The sequence below is a fragment of the Schistocerca americana genome, chromosome 4 (assembly GCF_021461395.2).
Source record: "Schistocerca americana isolate TAMUIC-IGC-003095 chromosome 4, iqSchAmer2.1, whole genome shotgun sequence".
Lineage (NCBI taxonomy): Eukaryota > Metazoa > Arthropoda > Insecta > Orthoptera > Acrididae > Schistocerca > Schistocerca americana.
In genome coordinates this window covers 252,571,729-252,594,369 of record NC_060122.1, presented here as the reverse complement: position 1 = coordinate 252,594,369, position 22,641 = coordinate 252,571,729, and the positions used below count along the sequence as shown (strand labels likewise).

Sequence of the window (22,641 nt, the reverse complement as noted above, 5' to 3'; positions counted from 1 at the left end):
TTGGCTGTGAAAAGAAGTGGTCAGCTGGCTGGTTGGTGCGCTTGTAGGGTCCTATATGTTTGCAATTAGTAGTACGGACGACGTGTAACAACTGCTGAAGAGTGTCTTTTTGCAGACACCTTGCCTGAAAGGATATGAGTCAGTGAATTCACTGTCTGTTGCATGTACTTAACACGTGAACCGAGTGACCTTGAAAGACGCTGATTCATCTGCTCTGTCTGCAGTAACGAACTAGTTCCTTTCATAATGATTATCCACATCAAGCAAAACGACTGGCCTGTTCAAGAGATCCACGTTTACCACTCGCTGTTTGGAAGGCCAGAGTTTTTCACTGGCGACCTGGAGGTGGCGTGCAGACCACAGTTGCAGGCAGGCAGGGCTGCGAACCGTCCCCACAGACCACACCGTCCGCCGGACACAGCAGCACCGAACTTAGCTGTGGTCGCAGTGTTGGTGCAAACGGAACAAAGGTACTGTGACCAGGCGTGGGGACATTTCCGTGAATTATTGTCACAAACCAAACGGTAAAACGTTACTCTTACATTAACTGTGATTCGTGAACTGTTTTGAATAATTATTTTTGCATATAAAAATTCATGAATACGTAATCATAGACCAAGATTTTAATGTTAGTGTTACAAATTTATATTCGTGGTTAAAAACAACGGGAAAATTAAAAAACTGTTGCTGTCTTTATGTAATTTTCCGTTATTTAATACATCAGTATTTACAGCTAACGGAACTCCCAATTTCTAACTCTGCGAGTGATTTAAAGTTTCCACTTTCCACGTTGTTCTGAATTTCAAATTAAACTGAATTCTACAGGATGTAACAAAATTTTAGTATACAATATTTTATAAGGGATAAGACGAGTTCTTTTATATTAGGAAAATATCACACATGCGTCCATTTCCTTCTTGGGCCCATGCAAATTTTGACGCTAGTGATGTTCAGAGACGTTGTTGAAATTGCCGCGTGATACATATTATTTTATCGATATTGCTGTAATTGTAGTAAATTTATGTTAATGCATAACTGAGATGAGCGTGTTAATGATTGAGAAACATGCTCAAACCTTCAGGTGTTTCATGAATAATTGCTGCTTCTTCAACCAAACAGATATACAGCTCTTGTAGGCTGTGTATCGGTACCGCTGTAGTTTCCAGTCGTGCGTTAATATAAACGCCCAATCTCAGCATCATCTCTCAAACAGCATTCATTACACGGCAGTTCGAACACCGTTTCTCAACATCGCTAGACTCTGATCTTTCACGGACATCTAACGGGAGAAACGCTAAGTTTTTTGCATTAAAAATGTTTCTTTATATCTTCTCTAAATACAGTCACTGTTTTAGAATTTTCGTAGTTTCTCTCAGAGAAACTAAACGGGAGGCTAGTTCCATAAACAACCCACAACCGCTACCTTTTCTCTCAGCTGTTTAGTCAGGAAGTAATATTTCTCCAATTAGAATATCAGAACACTCTTTTACCTATTGATACTGTATCGTTCTCGACTTGAAAGATGGATTAAAATGATCACTACATTATACAGTATCATTAATAATACCTGAATATAGTTCCAACTTCTATTTCGGGTTGTTATTGTACAGTAACGAACATGCGCTAACTTTAATAAGATAGTTTTCATACGTCCAATGCAAACGACGAATAAGCTGTCACTGTTTCCAGAAGAAACAAACGAATGATATCTTGTTCGCAACAGCATGGTCTATTACTCCTGGACAAGTTGTTCCGATTCATTACAACCATAGCTTCCCTTTCATTCAAAATCTTACCTCCGTAACACCTTAAATTATTGCACTTATCTGAATTGAACAGTAGCAGAAAATGTCCGTCTCTGGTTGGGTAGTGAGCCAGCCATCCACAAAATGCGAGTACAGCTTCCAGTACGGCGAGGAAGACCTAGATGGCGAGAAGACGGGAATGGGATGCTTTCAGCCTCACCGTGGCAACTATGGGGCTAATGAATGATGATGATGATTTTGGTGTGTGGGGCGCTCAAGACCGTGGTCATCAGCGCCCGTACAAGTTCACAATCTTTCCAGTTCCAATTTCGCCACTTCCAGAATGAGGAGGAGGTGATGACAACACAAACGCCCAGTCCCCAGACGGAGAAATTCCCCAACGCGGCCGGGAATTGAACCCGGGACCCCGTGATCCGGAGGTAGCAACGCTAGCCAATAGACCACGAGTTGCGGGTTACTTGAATGAGAAGTGCGGCTCCAGCGTCTGGAAAGCCGACAGTGGCCGTACAACAGTGTGCTGATCCCATGCCTTCCATATCGCATCAGAAAGATATCAGTAGATATTTACACGGCTGCCTGTATCCATGACCTGATAAGGGAGTTGCTTTCTACATTGGCATCCAATGGTCTGATGTTTCTGCTGTATCTCTATACTCCAAAAAATTTCCAAACAAGTTTGAAATAAAGTAAATAGCTTAATGTTCATGGCTGATACGAAATTGTGTGCCGGACCGACCTCGACGCGGAAACTTCACCTTACGCGGGCAAATGCTCCACCGATTAAGCTGTGCAGGTAACACTCACGCTCCTCCCTCGCCAATAACTGTCATCTGCTGTCCTAACTTCACAGGTCCTCGTGCGTGTATTGTGTCTAGCACTTCTGCAAGGAAGGTTACCGGTTCGAGTCCCGATTCGGCACTTTCATCTACCAGAATCCTCAGACAGGTGTTCACTTTACTGCAAAATAAAAATTCACTCTCTTAACCAAGTTTATTCTTGGCAGTTCGTTTTGTCTGAAGTATGAATTCGAAAGTCTAAGTTTGTTAAGAATATAAAATATTACCGACGTCTAATACTGTCCTTTTTCCAGTTCCTGCGTGAGATATAATCTTGAGAGTAACGTTCCGAACTCCTGTCGATAACGGAGTGAAAATGTTTATTATTTTGTGTATTCGTAGGCTTTCGTGGCGTAATAACTCTTAGTCTCCACGGTTTTGCTGGATCGTAAAGTCAACATGATTACTCCTAATTCGAGTTATTACCGATAATAATGGGCACTGAGTGCAGGATTTATCTGTCGACATTTCTTGCCATAATCGTGGTGTTATCTGCCTAGGTATTCTCATTTGTGTTTGTGTCATAGCGGTGCGATCATGCAGTTCCGTGTCTTCTGGGAGCCTTACGTACTGTATAATAAGTCTGTGTGCAGAACTGAGGGCGAGGTGGAAATCGTCGTCATATATGAGCCTCCATAGCTTACAGGGCGCATGCGCCACCTCCAAGAAACCCCTCAGATTTCTTCCAATCTCAAATGAAGTTGCCGCAGCATAAGTATTAAAGGCCACAGAACAATGTCCTTCTTCATGTACCTCCGGGGATGTGAGGCCTTAACTTCTCCCGGAGTATACCATGTTCAGATAACTTACGGGGATGCCGACGGGTGATGTCGTCGAAAACCACCGATATTTAGACAGGAGCACACCATTTTTAAAGCGTAACGGCAGCGAGTAAGCAATGTGGAAACCTCGATTTTCAGAGAAGCTCCATGAAGACACCAGACACACATACACACTGAAAACACTTGTGCCATCACAAATCAAATATGATCGACTACAGAAGTTACCGGTAGTACAAATGGTTCAAATGGCTCTGAGCACTATGGGACTTAACATCTGAGGTCATCAGTCCCCTAGACTTAGAACTACTTAAACCTATCTAGCGTAAAGACAAGCACACACATCCATGCCCCAGGCAGGATTCGAACCTGCGACCGTAGCAGCAACGCGGTTCCGGATTGACGCTCCTAGAACCTCTCGGTCATAACGGCCGGTTATCGGCAGTACAGTTGCATAAACTTCCTCCCTCCGTTTTTTGACAAGTTAGATGGCAGGAGTCGATGCCGAATCTAAGCATAAACCAGCATCTCCCTTTGTAAGGTTACTTGCGAATATTTTACAACAGCTCTCGTAATAATGCTACCCCAAGAGCTGCAAGTGCATGTTAGAATCTCCGTGTTATAATCAATAGGATGACCGATGCCAAGACAGCGTTCTGCAATGGCAGATTTGCTCGGCTGTTGTAAGCGTGTGTGTCGTTTATGAGCAGTACGCTGGTCCTCCACAGTCCTGATAGTGTTTCCAATTTATGACGTGCCACAAATGCAAGAATTACAGTAGACATCTGTCTCATGCAAACAAAGATCATCCTTCACGGAAACTGATCTTACTTGATGGTCGAAACAAACACTTCTCATCGTATTTTTGCAAAATATCACCAATTCTGCTCGAAATGCCTCCTGCGTGAGGAGAAAAGGCCGTGGACTTTGTTGCCTCCTCGGTATTACCATCTCACTCGGTGCGCTGTTGTCGATAGCGCAGGATTACGTTCAAAAGATGCTGTGTTTACTCGCTGATTTACCCTGTAGTAGGATAGGTGCTGACAAAAAAACTAATTGCACGAGACTATCAAGAATCTCATTTCTTGTTGTGCTGTTCGCCCTTGGTTATATGGCTGCCATATGGTCCACAAGGAAGGCGTCGGTTGTGAGTAACATTGGTGCTCCGACACATCGTGCAGCACAACACCTTGCTACATGGAAGTGAGAATTTGAGTGACTTAGAATATCTGAATTCAACCCATCCGAATATTCGTTTCACCGTGTAGGGGGAGAAGGATGGCTATTTTTCCCTTTCTTTGTGTGTTAGGAGGAAGGTAGATGGTACGTTTGGGCATGTTGTTTATATGAAGCCTGCTCACACTTACTTGTATCTGTAGGCTGACAGTTGTCACCATTCGGCTCAACATGAAGGGGAACTTCGTACCTTGAATCACACGATCCATGGCATCTCGGATCCTGAGATTTTGTCAGCTGTGTTAATCCATCTCGAAGTTACCTTTCGTCAGAATGATTAAAGTGAATGACAGATCAGAGGTGCATTGTGCTGTTGACTAACTGTGCACAAGGTGAGTGATGATAATACCGAGGAGGCAGCAGTCTGCGGCCTTTTTTTCCTTGCGCAAGGAGCATTTCGAGCAGAATTGGTCGTATTTTGCGGAAATATGACGTGAAGTTTGTATTTCGACCACCATCTAAGATCAGGGTCCTTTTAGGTTCCATGAAGGATGATCTTGGTTTGCTTAAGGCGGGGGTCTACCGTATTCCTTGCTGTTGTGGCATGGCATGTCGTCTGTCGGTCAGCTTGTTATGACTGTGGAGGACGGGTGTTCTGTGCATAAGTGGCACACATGCTTACAACTGCTGAGCAAATTCGCCTTTTCAGAACATCGTCTTGGTACCGGTCATCCTAAGGAATGTAACAACAAGGAGATTCTGACATGTACTTGCAGCTTTTGGGACAGTGTTATTAAGGAAACTGTTGAAATCAAATTATCAAGTAACCTTATAGAGAGAGATCGTAGACAGTGGTTTTTGTTTAAATTCTTCATAGACTCCTGTTCTCTCACTTGTCGAAAACAGAGGGAAAGGGTTTATGCAACTGCACCCTTTGAATATCAATTTCACTATCGATAACTTCTGACGTCGGTCATCTTTGATTTGTGATTGCGCTAGCGTTTGCTGTGTGTGTGGGTGGGTGTGTGTGTGTGAGTGTGTGTGTGTGTGTGTGTGTGTGTGTGTGTGTGTGTGTGTAGAGGAGGGTGGGTGGGTGTTAGTTATCTTTACGAAGTTTCTGTGAAAGCAGAGGTTCTAAAGTGGCTTGCACATAACTTACTCGCTTCAGTTTTGTCCTGAAAATGATAGGTTGTGCTTCTGTCGAAATATATGTGGTTGCCGATGGCGCCACCCGACTGCATTTCACTTATTAGAACTTCCGGGGATGTTCTAAATAGCATAGCGTGAGGAATCTGCTTTCCAGAATATTATTATTTTTTTTTTTTTTTCAAACGCGCCCGTCAAGAGTAAACGTTCCATCGCTAAACTGCCCCATCAGATACATGGGCCTACGCTGGGCGTACCAGAATCCTATGAATACCACTGCATTAATGCGGTGGACGGTAGCTCTTGGCATGCAGGTACCGATCTCCGTGTGTCGGCTTTCGGTGAGCAGTGTCCTAGAGCACCACATGTCTTTTTGTAAATCATGAAGCCCTAAAATGGAAATCTTCCGTCACTTTTGACCTCCTTAGCGCATTTAATGCTGAGGTGAAAACAGATGAATTTGAGGGTAATATTCGCCTCTAAAAGGTGATTTGGGGGCTTACAAATCCTCGCATATACAAAATTCTGTCAATATGTGAAGGGCTACATCGGCCGTTCGATCCGCACAGTTCGCGACAGATGCGTGGAACTTCGCCTTCACACTATGGGAACCTGAAAAATCGTCGATAACGGAACATTGTTGAAACGAGGGACATGGGGTGAAATTTGACGAAGCCCTGATGGTTGCCAGTATTTCCGAGTCTTGGAACAGCATTTATGAGGAGGCGACTGAAATTAGATTGGCAGATAACTTGATTAATGAAATCCAGGGTTTTCCTCTTCGCAGGATGGTTAACATGGACTTCTGTACGAATATTCTATTGTGCAGCCGACCCGAGTGTTTGATGATCTTTTGAGTGCGGTAGATATATCATTGGTGGCTGTACTCCACTAGGGGCGGCTCCATCTATGATGAGCGGCGCATGCACTGTTTACGGTGTTGAAGCTATATAGGACGAATATCTGCAGCCTTGACGTCAGTTTTCACTGTGACTCAACATCAGTAGCAGCAGCGCAGCTGCAAAAGCGGTCTCTTCAATATGGCGGACAGATGAATCGCCGAAATATCGGGTCATGCTGATTTTATGACACGTGAAAAACCCGAGAAAACTACCATCTGTTTACTATTTTATTCAATATTTCACGGAGACATTTAATATTGTGAAGTTATTACAGGCGTACTACCATACAAAGTTCCGAGTCATATCGTGGATTATGTCTACGTACTAATACAGTGCAGTTTCAATCGATCTCGAAGTTTTCCCACCTCATATTTTCATCCGTCTTCTGTGGAAAACGAATATCTCCCATCAACTAATCTCTTCATCCGATTATCCAGTTGTTTCTATTTCCTTAACTGTTTCTTTGACTGTTTTAGTTAATTAATTCTCCTGTTGTTGCTAGAGTCCTCACTTCATGAAGGATGCCCTGTGAAACACAGAGTATTTCCTTGATCTCAAGGAGGTTTCGTCTGATTTGCAGTATGGGTGCTATAGTTCGTTTCATGTTTATACTAATTCTCCTATACCTTCACTGTATCGTGCTCCATCACTTTTAGTATGTTAAACCAAGTAAACCAGTTTTCAGTGTGAGGTTCATTTTCTAAAAGTGTCCTGCCCATGTTCAACATGTGCGATGTTGTGGGACTGCCAAATTACTGTTTCTTGTCTACATTTGCTAGCCCATCCAGTTGGTTCCCATTTAAAGGCACCAACTCTTACATCGGTGGTACGGTGTGTAGAACTGCCTTCCGTCAGAACGAGTAGTGGGGAAAGAAAACCTTGCTGTATCTTTCCTTGAGATGTAGGCTGTTGGGAAAGAACCTGCTTGCTACACAGCAATGTGAAATCACGAATGTTCTGTGTTATTTCTGTTTTATATAGGAAAACTTCTGAAGATTGTAGAACATTATCGCTCCATAACTGAAGTTACTACTCAAGTATTTCATCATGATTTTACGAGAAACTACGTGCATCCTATCTAGCGCATTTGCATAGTCATCTCTGTAGCTTTCGGCTGGTTGGTACTGAACGGAAATACTCAAAACTAATGCAGCAAGATCACCATATTCAATATACTTCACTGTGTAAAGTGAGTGGGGTTGCAACGATGATTCTGAATATATGGCCTCTCTAGAGGCACTACGCTAGATATCGGACAAAATAATATATGTTTTACAAGAACCCCAGTTGTATTTTGAGAATTGGTGCATCCTTCAGAAATTCTACTCAAGAAGGTATATATCTAACCAACTGAATGACGCTATACTACAGACAGGAAAGGTTGGTATAATCTACAGAAGTGTTAAACAGAGATTCGTAGGCTCTTTCATTGACACCACTGCAAATCTGATGGCGAAATACAGGGTGATCCAAAAAGAAAGAAGGATTTAAATTTTTTATTGTGGACAAACTGAAAGATAGAAACAGATTGCGTATATAACTGGATAATGTAATGTTCAACGTGATAATGTCGCTGTTGAGCGCCTGTAGGCACCAAACACACACTCACACACACTCTCTCTATCTCTCTCTCTCTCTCTCTCTCACACACACACACACACAAACGCGCTCGCGCGCGAAGGTTCACAGTTTTACGTTCGCACAGACACTACAACATACACTCAACATGAGGGCCATGCGTTGCTCGAGACACATTTCATTCCACACACGAGTCAACAGGTCCCTGTTTATTGAATCAACAGCCTGAACAACTAGATTTCTCAAATCTTGAAGAGTAGCTGTCATATGTGGGACAAAGACACTCCTTTAAGCACCGCCACAGAAAAAATAAACTCGCAAGATGTGAGGTCTGGTGACCTGGGAGGCCAATGCTGTCCATATCTTCGAATCAAACGTTGTGGGATAGTGTTGTTGAAATAACGTCACACCTCAAGTTAAAAGTGAGCCGGAGCGGCACCGTGCATAAAAATGAAATCACTGGAATCTTCGTAAACTTGAGGAATAAATCAATTTTGCAGCATGCCCAGGTTTAACGTTCCTGTCATTGTTTCCTCCGCAGAAAGGAAAGGTACATAAACTTTGTGAACAGAAATGGCAGAAAACACATTCGCTTTCGGTAGGCCTCAAGTTCTACAGCGATGCCAGAATTTTCTGAACCCCAAATACATAAATTATGACGGTTTACTTAACCCGATAAAAGAAACGCCGATTCGGCCGAAAAGATGAATCGTTCGGAAAATGAGTCGTCTGCCATACCCTGGAGATTTGATTTAATTTGATTTTGGCAGGAAAGCTAAAACAGCTTTCATCTAACCTGCCACTGTTCGCACCAAAACCGAGTTTATTGTGCGGTATCGCTCCCTGTATATCTAGTAAAGTCAACCAATGCCCTTAAATAGTGCAAAGACTCCCTTTACAAATTTTTTGTTAGACACAATTACTTCAGGTCTAGTTGTTCCGAAAATTCTGTGTCTGTTGCTCTCCAATGCCATGTATTCGAAGATCGGGTGTGATGCAGTTTCTTCAGACTCATCACGGATCCTACATTTAGGGTCTTCTTCCGTTATACCCATTGTATGTAGGTGTTCTTTGAAATTCCCATGATCGGTCGTCAGTTCAACCATGAGTTTAATCTCTTTCCTGTTTAAGCCCAGGATTACAGAGCTTCTTTTAAAACACGGCTTTGGCATCATTATCTTACCATGTTTTTGTTTTAGACCTTTGTTCAGTATTGTACGTGCTGTTTCCTAAGCCAATTCCATAGTTCTACTTTGATCATAGCCTTGGTGATTGTCAGGACAGTGTCCGATCCAATGAATGGAGTCTTTGCCCCCATACCGGCCAATCTGTCGGCTTATTCATTACCACCGATCGCTCAGTGGCCTGGAACCCACACTAGGTTTACCCTATTGCTTCCCCCTAGCTCCACCAGAGCCCTGTGACATTCTGCAACAATCTTAAATCTTGTGGCAGGAGCTGCCAATGACTTCAGCGCTGCCTGGCTGTCTGAATAGACGTTGATGCCACGGTCATTGTAGCACCTACGCATATTCTTCTCCACACACGCTCTGATTGCAGGAATTTCAGCTTGGAATACCGAGGCCAGTTTTCCTAGAGAGAAGATGCCCTCCAGTCATGGCTGAACTCCGTACACCTCGGTCCCAGCGCCTTGGCCTGATTTCGACCCATCAGTGAACCGGACATTGTCCCCCATATGGTGTCGAACTGTTTTCTTCCACTGACCCCTGCTTCCAATTATTACATTGTAAGGCTTATTGAAGCAGTTGGAAGTTATTATATAGTCGGCCGGCATTTCCCTAGCCATTCCTATATTTACTTCAGTTACTATTTCAGTGTGTGATTCTGGATATCCAAATGAGATCCAGTATTTATCAGTTTTGGGTCTGTATGCACCAGCTGCTTCCTCCATCTTGACCCAACGGTGTAGTGGAGGCATGTCCAGCGTTGCCTTCATTCCAGCGATTGGTGTGCTGTTAATTCCTCCAGTTATGGCTAAGCAGGCCTGTCTCTGTACCTTAGCAAGCTCTTTAGCTGCCATCTGCTTTTCTACTTTCTTTCACCACACTACGGACCTGCAGGAAATTCTAGGTCTAACCACTTTGGTGTAAATCCAGTGCACACCTCTGGGGCTTAGGTCCCAGTTTTTGTCCAAGCCCTTCTGGCACTCCCTAGAATACCTTTCTCCTTGGAGCAGATACTCTTAATGTAACGGGTCCATGTTAGTTTCTCATCTAAGGTTACCCCTAGATATTTCACTACCCCCCCTTCAGAGGTACAGTTTCATCGAAGAACTTTAGATTACAACTTGGGTGTTGGATATGCTTCTTCATGAATGGTACCACAACAGTCTTCTGAGGATTAACCCTCAGACCCTGTTTAATGCACCAGCCCTGTACAATGCCCAATGCATCTTGTACCATATTCCTAACTCTGTCAGTAACTTTGCCAAGTATTACTATGACAAGGTGTTGTGCGTATCCTTGGCAAAGGCATTGTCTGGAATTTAGTTCCTCAGTGAGTTCGTTCACCACTGGATTCCACAATAAAGGGGACAGAACTCCTCTTTGTGGATAACCTCTAGTGGTGTTAATTACCATCTTTTCATTCATCATGGTAGCCTCTACCTTCCTTCCACTAAGCATGACCCTAGTCTACCTACATATAGTAGTCCCTAGGTCATGCACATTTGCTGCCCTAACCGTGGAACCGAAGGTTGTATTACTAAAGCCCCTCGATGTCCAGGAAGTTGCAGAGGGCTGTTTATTGAAAGTGAAGTGCTTTCTCCACCCTCCCAACGAGTCGATGGAGAGCTGTCCCACATGACTTACCTGGTTGATATGCGTGATAACCCAATAAAAGAAACATCGAGTTGACCAAACAAGATGAGTCGTTCGGAAAAAGTGTCGTCTGCCATACCCCGGAGAACTGAAATATAAAATTGGTGCCTCGTGTTACGGTTATCAGGACGCAATGGTTGTAGTAACTGCTGCTTGCAACGCGTCATATGCAGACGCAACATCGTTGTTTGAGGGAGACGAAAGTTCCTGGTCTGCCCGTGCTGTGGCCTCCCGAGGGCTGCGTGTGAACGCAGTCGTTTCGGAACACGGCACACCGTTGTTTGATGAAGATGAAGTTCCTCCCCTGCCCATCTTGTTGACGAACACATCTCTGATACTCCGAACATTTTCATCAGACGTGCGTGCTTTAACAGTGCTGTTCCCTTTGCATATGCAGCCTACTTCCAAGACTATTGTATGAAAGTCATAAATGTACTTCAGCAGAAGCGGTTTCTTGCCGAATCGACGGCGGAATGCGCGTTACACTTGAAGAATGCATTGACTTCAAGCAAATTCCAACAAACAAAATGATTTCTCTTGTGATGTAGTCGCCATATTACTACCAAAAAAGCCCACTTGAAATTGTGCCAAACCTCGAACGTTCCCCTATCTAGTGACAAAGCGTTTTCATCCTCTATAGTTTGTCTATAAAAAACAATTTAAATATGTTCTTTCTTTCTGAATCATCGAATGTGATATACGACGAAACTGAGGAATTGTAATTCTATCAAATTTTCTTTACCTAAGTACCTAACAGGATCTAGAAGTGTGACCTCTCTACATGACACATAACTGCCACTGATCAATGGAGGGAATGAAAGGAAAGAGGCAGAAAGAATGGTTTTACTGCAGAATTTAAAACTGTACATAGTGTTCAAATGAAGGGTTATTTGTTTGTTACAGCATCTCCTACTGACCTTCAAGCCAGTTACGCTTTCAGTATTACTTCAACTAATTTGAACAGCTAACAGTTCACCTTACTCTTCGCCCTCGACCCTCGAGCTAGCATTCTGTACTGTCGTGTTCTCTATTGGGATTTTCCGGTAGCGTTAAGTGCACGTTAACTAATAGATGAGATACGCAGCAATGTGAGTAATGTTACCAAAGTGCACATCTTGTATATTCGTATGAGCCGTCTTCAGTGCAAGCCGGCAACAGCCACAGTTTTATGGTTATGGGATATTTATTTAGAATTTTGAGTACTAATTTCTGGACACATTACCTCAACCGTTTACAATGTTGAAAGTTCCCTGGTGTCTTTCTGGTCACGTTGGTTTATGTCTAATTCATCACATTACGCTCAGTTATGTTCAGAAACGTGGACATAATACGTGACGGTAGTGGGAAAAGGTCATAAACAATAATCTTTAAGAGACTGCGAAGGGTTTCATCTTGTCATCCGCAGACTTGCTTCATTTTGGAAAGACAGTAGATAATTGGACACAATCTCTACCAAAGGCGACGACGACCGTTTACTCTGACCTCGAGCTGTGTAAAGTTTATCTCGTTACTCGACTCCAAAAGCTGTCAAAACTGATTACGCAAGCAACAAGCGTGCTTTTTGCTTTCTCATCGTGACAGACAGTAAACGAAATCATAAAAGCAAGTCATGCTCATCTCACCTAATACGACGCTCAGACAAATTACCATTGCTTTACCTTAATTAATAATTTCACAGAAAATTTTCAACAGTTTTTCGAGATTATGAACTGTTCTAAATGGCAGAAAGTCGGAATGAATGTGAGAGTCACTTTCAACGTACTAATGATGGAACAGTCTGCGTCTACATACATACTCCGCAAGCAGACGTCGGGTGAGAGAGAACGGTATTGCACCACCACTAATTATTTCCTTTCCTTTTCGACTAGCAAACAGAACGAGGGAAAAGGACTATCCATATGCCTCCATACGAGATCTAATTTATCTTTCTTGTCTTACTCGAAACGGACTTTGGCGGCAGTAGAATCGTCCTGCAGTCAGCTTCAAATGCCGGTTTTCTAAAGGTCCTAAACCTCCCTAAATTTTTCAAATAAACCGAATTCGACCAGTCGCCTTCCCTACTACAGTCCTTGCATGCTCGTTTCATTTCTTACAGCTTTGCAACGTAACGCCTAGATATTTAATTGACGTGACTGTGTCCATGAGCATATTACTAATACCGTATTCAAATGTAACTGGATTGTTTTTCCTGTTCATCTGCATAAACTTACATTGTTCTTCATTTAGAACTAGCTGCTACTCATTGAAAGATACTAAAAATGTATTGTAAGAATTCAACTTATGATGCCCCTTTGATAGTTGTAGCTATGACTGATCAAATCCAGAGATTATTGTCAAGTTTTAATAGCATTACGTGCGTACAGGAAACTGGAGAGCACGACTCATAAGCAAAATGTAATACGTCAGATTTTACATACGCGATTTAAGGCAAAGAAGCGGTACGACACCAAGGACTGTAAGCAGGAAGGGGAAACATCTCATTAGCTCATTCTTAAAATCAATAGCAAGACGAACGAAGGGATAACGGGTCGTTAATAACAAAGTATCAATAAAGGCAAGGGAAACAATAAACCCTGCTTCCGTCCCCTGAATTGAATAAAAGTTACAAACCATCAGGAGTTAGCCGTACTATAAAGCCCGCCCGGTTAGCCGTGCGGTTTGACTCACTGCTTTCTGGATGGGAAGGCGTGCCGCCCGGCGCATCAGTGTTGCGGTCCGGTATGTCGGCCAGTTTGTGGATGGTTTTTAAGGGGTTTTCCATCTGCCTCGGCGAATGCGGACTGGTTCCCCTTGTTCCGCCTAAGTTACACTCTGTCGGCGATTGCTGCGCAAACACTTTCTCCATGTATGCGTACACCTTCATTACTCTAACACGTAAACACATTGTGGTTACACTCGTCTGGTGTGAGATGTCCCCGGGGGGCGGGGGGGGGGGGGGGGGAGTCCAATAGGGCCCTGACCCCATTATAACCCTGGGTTCGGTGTGGGGCGGCGGTGGGGTGAGTGGACTGCTGTGGCCTGTTGTAGGGTTGTGAACCACTGCGCGCTACGGCGGCGACGAAGCCTCTCCGTCGTTTCTAGGTCACCAGTTACATTCAATACAATACAACGCGATAGCCGTACTACTGAAGCATTATGTCATGCTCCTTCATTTCGTTTTCATGTCTCAAGAGAAGAAGTTAATCGTGTCTCTCTGGTTCTTTTGTGCTGGCATCTTATATCTTACTCCATGGGACTCAGCACTCTTTGGTGAATTCGTGATTGGCTACCACAGGGCTCCAGCCTTTACAGCATCTGTTCCCTTTTTGTGCTGCCTGTCTGTCTTTCCTTCTATTCCTTTTCCCCCTCCCCTGGGCAACATGTCTTGGATAATTTCGGGAATGCGTTCCGAAGTTTCGATAGCCCAGCATCGGAACAGTTCCCCAACTGCTTTTTCTTTCTTTCTACGTTCTCCAATTCCTCTCCTCCCTTCGCTTCGGCGTTTGAGGTTTCTCTTTGTTTCTTCTTCCTCCCTGTGCGCTCCTGAAGGCCGGCCACGCGTTTCCCACCTAACAGGTGGCTGGGTAACACGTAATTCCCAGTCCCTGGCTATACAGGTAGGGTTCGCCAGGGAGTGGTCACTGCCTGAGTTGTTACCTTCTCAGTTGCCTATTGGTTCCTCTGCCGGAGTTACGGGTATGTGACCTAAGGTGTAAACAACCACTTAAATTGGGTGAGGCCCCCCATGAGGTTGGGAGGAGCATGCCAACAGAGATGCTTTCAAACATCGGCAATTTTTTCGCAATGAACCTAATATCATCTGTCTACATCTGCTAAACATAAACGGAATGAGACACAGATTCAAAGACTGTCACACCTGTACCTCAGTTCCTCATGGTATCATGCACCGAAGAAGATCAGACCTTTGCTACAATTAATCAGTTTGTTACTGAGAAAAGTGTTGATCCAGCTGCAGACCCTGTGAAATCCTTCTCTCGTTTACGTAATTGGACTTTGCTTTTGGAAACAAATTGTGACTTTCAGTCCCGACAACTTCACTCCTCCACAGCTATCCCGTTATGTCGAGGCCCATTGTACACTGAATTCTTCATGTGGTGTTATTTACACCCAGATGCGCTATGGTCTGACCAAGGGGGAAATTTAACGCTGACTCTCTGATTGGGGAGTCACTGTAGTCCATCAGATAATGAAAAAGGTTGATGCAGACTTAGTGCCTATACGTACTCTTTTTGTCATAGTTAATCGAGTAGTCCTTCTGTCGAAGATCAAGGCAGGCTATGAAATCACCACAGTTCGACTACACATTCCAAACCTGATGCTTTGCTACCAGTGTCAATGTTACAACCACACTCATGTGTCCTGTCAAAACATGGTCAAATGTGTTACTTGCCGTAAGATGTTTACGAGGGCGATTTCCCGCCTCCTTCTCAACTGTAACAATTGTAATCGCGACCGTTCCCCTTCCTCCCTTGAATGTCCCGGCATCTCTATGAGTGAGCCGTCCGAGAGATCAGCGTGAAGGATAATTATTCTAGTCTACTGCTCACAAGTTGTTGGCTCGTCAAACATTTCACCATCCGGCACTTATGCTACCTTTCTTGCTACGCCTGGCTCCATGAATGACACGGCCCCGCAGACTTGAAACCTCTTATGCAATACTGCGGTTATGAAATCGCCCAGTACCACGGTAGCATCCACGTCTCCTTCTACAGCTGTGTAACAAGCCATCAAGTCTTCACCCCTGGCGGCGAAATTACGTGCTACACAACCGGTGGTCCGGAGAGGACAAAAGGAATACTCCTGTACAGACTTTTTACATCCCTCTAACGAACAAATATCTGATCTCTGTTGATCCATGGTGGATATGGGACAGCGAATGGTCAAGTACTCGTGTTTAACTGCGAAATTCACCAACAGCCATGCAATTGGGATGTTCTTCATGAGCAGCACCTGCTGTAGGGGTTAAAATTGATGCCACACCTGGGCGATTAAACCAAGAAACATTCACAATAAATCGACCTGGACTATTCTTCGGTCAATGCTCAGAAATTTGTGGAGCAAATCACAGATTTATACCAGTTGTAATATTTTGCACTGCTGTTGGCGTATTTCATTGTTAAAACAGTCCGCCCCGGTAGCTGAGTGGTCAGCACGACGGAATGTCATACCTAAAGGCCCGGGTTCGATTTCTGGCTGGGTCGGAGATCTTCTATGCTCAGGAACTGGGTGTTGTGTTGTCCTTATCATCATCATTTCATCCTCATCGACACGCAAGTCACCGAAGTTGCGTCAATTCGAAATACTTGCACCAGCCGAACGGCCTACCGGACGGGAGGCCCCAGTCACACGGCATTTCCATTGTTAAATAAATATCTGAGTCTTCGTCTGCGGACTGTAAAGGCACTAAGAAATCAAACAAAGGCAAACGGTCTTCTCCATCCCCAATTCAGAGATATTCAACAGTGTGCAGCTTGATATTCTCTACCGGCCGACCTCCATTTCACTGGTGAGCATCGCCTACTGTTTTTCTGCCCTGGAATCCACAGGCCTGCCCAAGAAGAATGCCGACGCCTCTGTAGATTTCATGGAACAGGATCTTCCCCTCTGCACCCTGTAGCACTGAACCTTCGAAAGGAGGCACTCGGCAGCCACTGAGGTGACTACCCTTCATTTTTTCCCTCCTCCCCCATTCCCCATACTGACTCTTTTCCAATGGAGCATTTGTGGCACTAGATCCAACCAGAAGGAATACAGGTACCATTGGAATCGCAGCGTCCTCTTGTTTTCTGCCTCCAAGACAAGAAATTGTCTCTTCGCGACCGTTTTTACCTGTCGTGTTTCCTTTTGGTCTGCACTGATGCATACCCCGAGGATGGCATTCCATCTTATGGGCGAGTCATGCTGCTCATCTGGGATGACGTCAACAGCCACACCATCTCATTGAACACTTGTCTGCAACCTATTGCAGTCCGTATTTTACATCCTCTTTTCACCTTTTCTCTTTGTAACGTCTACTTCCCTCCGTCATTCGATGTCAGCAGGGCAGACGTACTCCAGCATATTGGTCAGCTCTCTCATCCATTTTTGCTGCTCAGCAACTTTAACGCCCACCAATCCCCTTTCAGGCTCTTTGAGGACCTGTCTTTCACCTTTGGCTAACGTCAGTCAAGTCTAGCTCATGTGTCTTAACACTGGAGCAACAAAGTTCCTTTCACACACACCTATTCCCATTTGGACCAGGCAGCTTGCCTCTCGTCTCGAGAGGTCCATTCTTCTTGGAATGTACTTGAGCGACCATTTCCCGTGCACTGTCGGTTTGTTGACTCCTACCCCAATAATGCAGTATGTGAAGGGGGACGAAAATCTAATAGTCATGGGCGACTGGAATGCAGTTGTAGGGGAAGGAGTAGAAGAAAAAGTTACAGGAGAATATGGACTTGGGACAAGGAATGAAAGAGGAGAAAGACTAATTGAGTTCTGTAACAAGTTTCAGCTAGTAATAGCGAATACCTTGTACAAGAATCACAAGAGGAGGAGGTATACTTGGAAAAGGCCGGGAGATACGGGAAAATATCAATTAGATTACATCATGGTCAGACAGAGATTCCGAAATCAGATACGGGATTGTAAGGCGTACCCAGGAGCAGATATAGACTCAGATCACAATATAGTAGTGATGAAGAGTAGGCTGAAGTTCAAGACATTAGTCAGGAAGAATCAATACGCAAGGAAGTGGGATACGGAAGTACTAAGGAATGACGAGATGCGTTTGAAGTTCTCTAACGCTATAGATACAGCAATAAGGAATAGCGCAGTAGGCAGTATAGTTGAAGAGGAATGGACATCTCTAATAAGGGCCATCACAGAAGTTGGGAAGGAAAACATAGGTACAAAGAAGGTAGCTGCGAAGAAACCATGGGTAATAGAAGAAATACTTCAGTTGATTGATGAAAGGAGGAAGTACAAACATGTTCCGGGAAAATCAGGAATACAGAAATACAAGTCGCTGAGGAATGAAATAAATAGGAAGTGCAGGGAAGCTAAGACGAAATGGCTGCAGGAAAAATGTGAAGACATCGAAAAAGATATGATTGTCGGAGGGACAGACTCAGCATACAGGAAGGCAACGAAGTGGCCGTGCGGTTACAGGCGCTGCAGTCTGGAACCGCAGGACCGCTACGGTCGCAGGTTCGAATCCTGCCTCGGGCATGGATGTTTGTGATGTCCTTAGGTTAGTTAGGTTTAACTAGTTCTAAGTTCTAGGGGACTAATGACCTCAGCAGTTGAGTCCCATAGTGCTCAGAGCCATTTGAACCATTTGAACCAGGAAGGCAAAACAACCTTTGGTGACATTAAATGCAACGGTGGTAACATTAAGAGTGCAACGGGAATTCCACTGTTAAATGCAGAGGAGAGAGCAGATAGGTGGAAAGAATACATTGAAAGGCTCTATGAGGGTGAAGATTTGTCTGATGTGATAGAAGATGAAACAGGAGTCGATTTAGAAGAGATAGGGGATCCAGTATTAGAATCGGAATTTAAAAGAGCTTTGGAGGACTTACGGTCAAATAAGGCAGAAGGGATAGATAACACTGCATCAGAATTTCTAAAATCATTGGGGGAAGTGGCAACAAAATGACTATTCACGTTGGTGTGTAGAATATATGAGTCTGTCGACATGCCATCTGACTTTCGGAAAAGCATCATCCACACAATTCCGAAGACGGCAACAGCTGACAAGTGCGAGAATTATCGCACAATCAGCTTAACAGCTCATGCATCGAAGTTGCTTACAAGAATAATGTACAGAGGAATGGAAAAGAAAATTGAGAATGCGCTAGGTGACGATCAGTTTGGCTTCAGGAAAAGTAAAGGGACGAGAGAGGCAATTCTGACGTTACGGCTAATAATGGAAGCAAGGCTAAAGAAAAATCAGGACACTTTCATAGGATTTGTCGACCTGGAAAAAGCGTTCGACAATATAAAATGGTGGAAGCTGTTCAAGATTCTGAAAAAGTAGGGGTAAGCTACAGGGAGAGACGGGTCATATACAATATGTGCAACAACCAAGAGGGAATAATAAGAGTGGACGATCAAGAACGAAGTGCTCGTATTAAGAAGGGTGTAAGACAAGGCTGTAGCCTTTCGCCCCTACTCTTCAATCTGTACATCGAGGAAGCAGTGATGGAAATAAAAGAAAGGTTTAGGAGTGGAATTAAAATACAAGGTGAAAGGATATCAATGATACGATTCGCTGATGACATTGCTATCCTGAGTGAAAGTGAAGAAGAATTAAATGATCTGCTGAACGGAATGAACAGTCTAATGAGTACACAGTATAGTTTGAGAGTAAATCGGAGAAAGACGAAGGTAATGAGAAGTAGTAGAAATGAGAACAGCGAGAAACTTAACATCAGGATTGATGGTCACGAAGTCAATGAAGTTAAGGAATTCTGCTACCTAGACAGTAAATAACCAATGACGGACGGACCAAGGAGGACATCAAAAGCAGACTCGCTATGGCAAAAAAGGCACTTCTGGCCAAGAGAAGTCTACTAATATCAAATACCGGCCTTAATTTGAGGAAGAAATTTCTGAGGATGTACGTCTGGAGTACAGCATTGTATGGTAGTGAAACATGGACTGTGGGAAAACCGGAACAGAAGAGAATCGAAGCATTTGAGATGTGGTGCTATAGACGAATGTTGAAAATTAGGTGGACTGATAAGATAAGGAATGAGGAGGTTCTACGCAGAATCGGAGAGGAAAGGAATATGTGGAAAACACTGACAAGGAGAAGGGACAGGATGATAGGACATCTGCTTAGACATGAGGGAATGGTACTAGAGGGAGCTGTAGAGGGCAAAAACTGTAGAGGAAGACAGAGATTGGAATACGTGAAGCAAATAATTGAGGACGTAGGTTGCAAGTGCTACTCTGAGATGAAGAGGTTAGCACAGGAAAGGAATTCGTGGCGGGCTGCATAAAACCAGTCAGTAGACTCATTACCAAAAAAAAAAAAAATAAAAAAATAAAGAAACCCAATACGTGTAAACTGAATAGGCAGGTTTCTAAAGACGACTGGAGGCTTCACTCCTCCCTGGTGACCTTCGATGAGCAGCATATCCCCAGTTGTGACTATGAGGTAGAGTATATTACGGACTATATCCTTAGTGCCATAGAACGTTCCATGTCTCGCACTCCATCTTTACCGCGCAGTGTCCCGGTCCCAGTGGACCGAGGCGTACTTGCGACGCGATTCGCGGGCGGAGACGTGCTCTCCGCGTTTTCAGCTGTCATCCTACGATAGCAAACTGTAGCTGTTATAGACAGTTGCGTGTGCAGTATCGTCATTTTTTCCGAGGTAGTAAACAATGCAACTGGATTCCACTTACTAGTTAATTTAAAACTCTTATCTTCCATCATAAGGGGCAACATCCGTTGGCTCTCTAGGACCAAGATCCATTTCACGATTTCTCGCCTGAATGTAGGAGACGATGTTATTGTGGACCCTATTGCTATCTCCAACAGCTTGGGCCGCTATTTTGCGGAAATTTCGAGCTCCACCCACTACCACCACGCCTTCCTTCCTGGGAAACGAGTGGAGGAGGGTCTGGTGATATCTTTCTCCTCTCATAATCTTGAATGCTACAATGGCACCTTTACTATGAGGGAGCTAGATCAGTCTCCCTTCATTCTCATCTTTTGCCCCATAGCCGGATGATATTCACATTCAGATGTTGCAGCACCTTTTGTGGGCAAGCACTTTCTCGTTCCTTTCTTAGTCGAATTCGGGCACATGGCATATTTCCCCGATGTTGGTGTGAAGCCACTGCCATACACATACCTAAGCCCGGTAAGGACGAACACCCCAGTCCTAGCTACCGCCCAGTTTCTCTCACCAGCTGTGTTTGCAAGGTGACGGAACATATCATTCGTGGCTGGCAGGCATGGTGGGTCGAGTTTCGCAATCTACCAACCACAGCACAATGTGGGTTTCGAAAGTGCCATTTTGCAGTTGACCATCTTGTCACATTGTCAACCCCTGTCATGATTGGTTTTTCGTGGAGATATCAGACTATGGCAGTATTGGTTTTTTTTATTTTTTATTTGGAGAAAGCCTGCGACTTGTGTTCTCCCCAGTCTATACATGCGAGGCTTCCGAGGCCGCCCTCCTCATTTCCTTCGACAATTCTTAAGAGTTTCCAAGGTGTGTGTGGGTTCGGATTCGTTGAACACCTTCATCCAGGAGAATGAGGTACCTCATATCTACATCCAGAGGGACTGAGAGTAAACCGAATGAGAGCCTACAAAATGGAATTAGCGATGAGCTTAACATAAAATCAAAGACCACGAATTACACGAAGCTATGTAATTCCGCTACCTTGGAACCTAAAACCACTTATTAAGAAACTCATTAGAAAGAGACTGGTGCAGGGAAGAGGGCTGCTAGTATGGAAAAATGGGCCTTAATTCGGGAATGAGCGGTCTGATAATGACGGGCTGTGGTGAAAACTAAAAATGATACCACTGTAGCCACTAACGCTATTATAGACTGTATCCCGACAGGCATTACGACTTCCATTTCGTCGACGGTTTTGTGATCTGTTGAAGTTCTCCACTGTCTCCCTGAGCGGCGGCTTTAGCGATTTCTCGATCATATTTACTCTTGGAGCCTTGACAATGGCTATAGCTTTTCCAATGACAAAACAGTTTGTTAGAATTTCTGGTGGCGCAATGGGTTTCTTCCCCGATCTTTACTTATGGGGCATGTTGCTCTTCCTCTCGCTGAAAGTGTGAAATTCCTAAGGCTCATGCTAGATAGGAATCTTTCGTGGTTCTCCCACGTGACTTACCTGGCTGCACGCTGTACCTGGTCCCTTAGTGTCCCACGTGTCCCCCGTAGTACCTCATGGGGAGCGGATCGGACCGTCCTCCTCCGCCTGTACTGATCCCTGGTACGTTCACAACTACACTATGGATGTTTCGTTTACTTCTCTGCAGGTCCATCTTAAGACAGTCCTCTATCGTGGAATACGTTTGGCTACTGGCTCCTTCTATACCAGCTTGGTTAACTCTCTATGCAGAAGTTGCTGAAGGATCAATGTCATACTGACTTGATGTCCTCCTCAGCGGATGCGCATGCCATTTGTCTGCCCGACCGCCAGTCCTATGGCCTCTTTTCCGCTGACTCGTTCTCGCTACCTGCCATGTTCCCAATGTGTGTGAACCCTTCACCTCCTTGGCTTCGTGTGGCGGCTCGTGTTCATCTTGAACTTCATTCGATTCCTAAGGACACTACTCCAGGTCGATCTGTCGCTGTAAGTTTCCCGACCTTCACACTCAACTTAGCGATAGCATCTTCGTGCCCACTGATAGCTCTAAGACTGACTGCAGTGTCGAGTGTGCCATCGTCATTGGCACCGATCATTTTCGGAACCGGCTTCCAGAACACTGCTCTTTGTACTCTCTCAGGCCACCCAGTACATGTTGTGACACGGGCTTTTTAACTGTCATGTGCTCTGATGCTCTGTGTCCTTCAGAGGCGCTGTATGCTCCACACAGCCCATCCCTTAAGCCAACGCGTCCTAGAAAGCTTCCACTTGTTCGCTATTGAG

General features: G+C 44.3%; 1 protein-coding gene across 1 annotated transcript in view; it reads left to right on the top strand.

The window, feature by feature from the left end:
• Positions 1–320: 320 nt before the first annotated feature.
• The window catches only part of LOC124612758 (alpha-tocopherol transfer protein-like), a 149,506-nt gene continuing 127,185 nt past the window's right edge, over positions 321–22,641 (top strand). The window contains exon 1 of the mRNA XM_047141151.1: positions 321–470. The gene's annotated coding sequence lies outside the window, so the exon portion shown is untranslated. The remainder of the gene's footprint in view (positions 471–22,641) is intronic.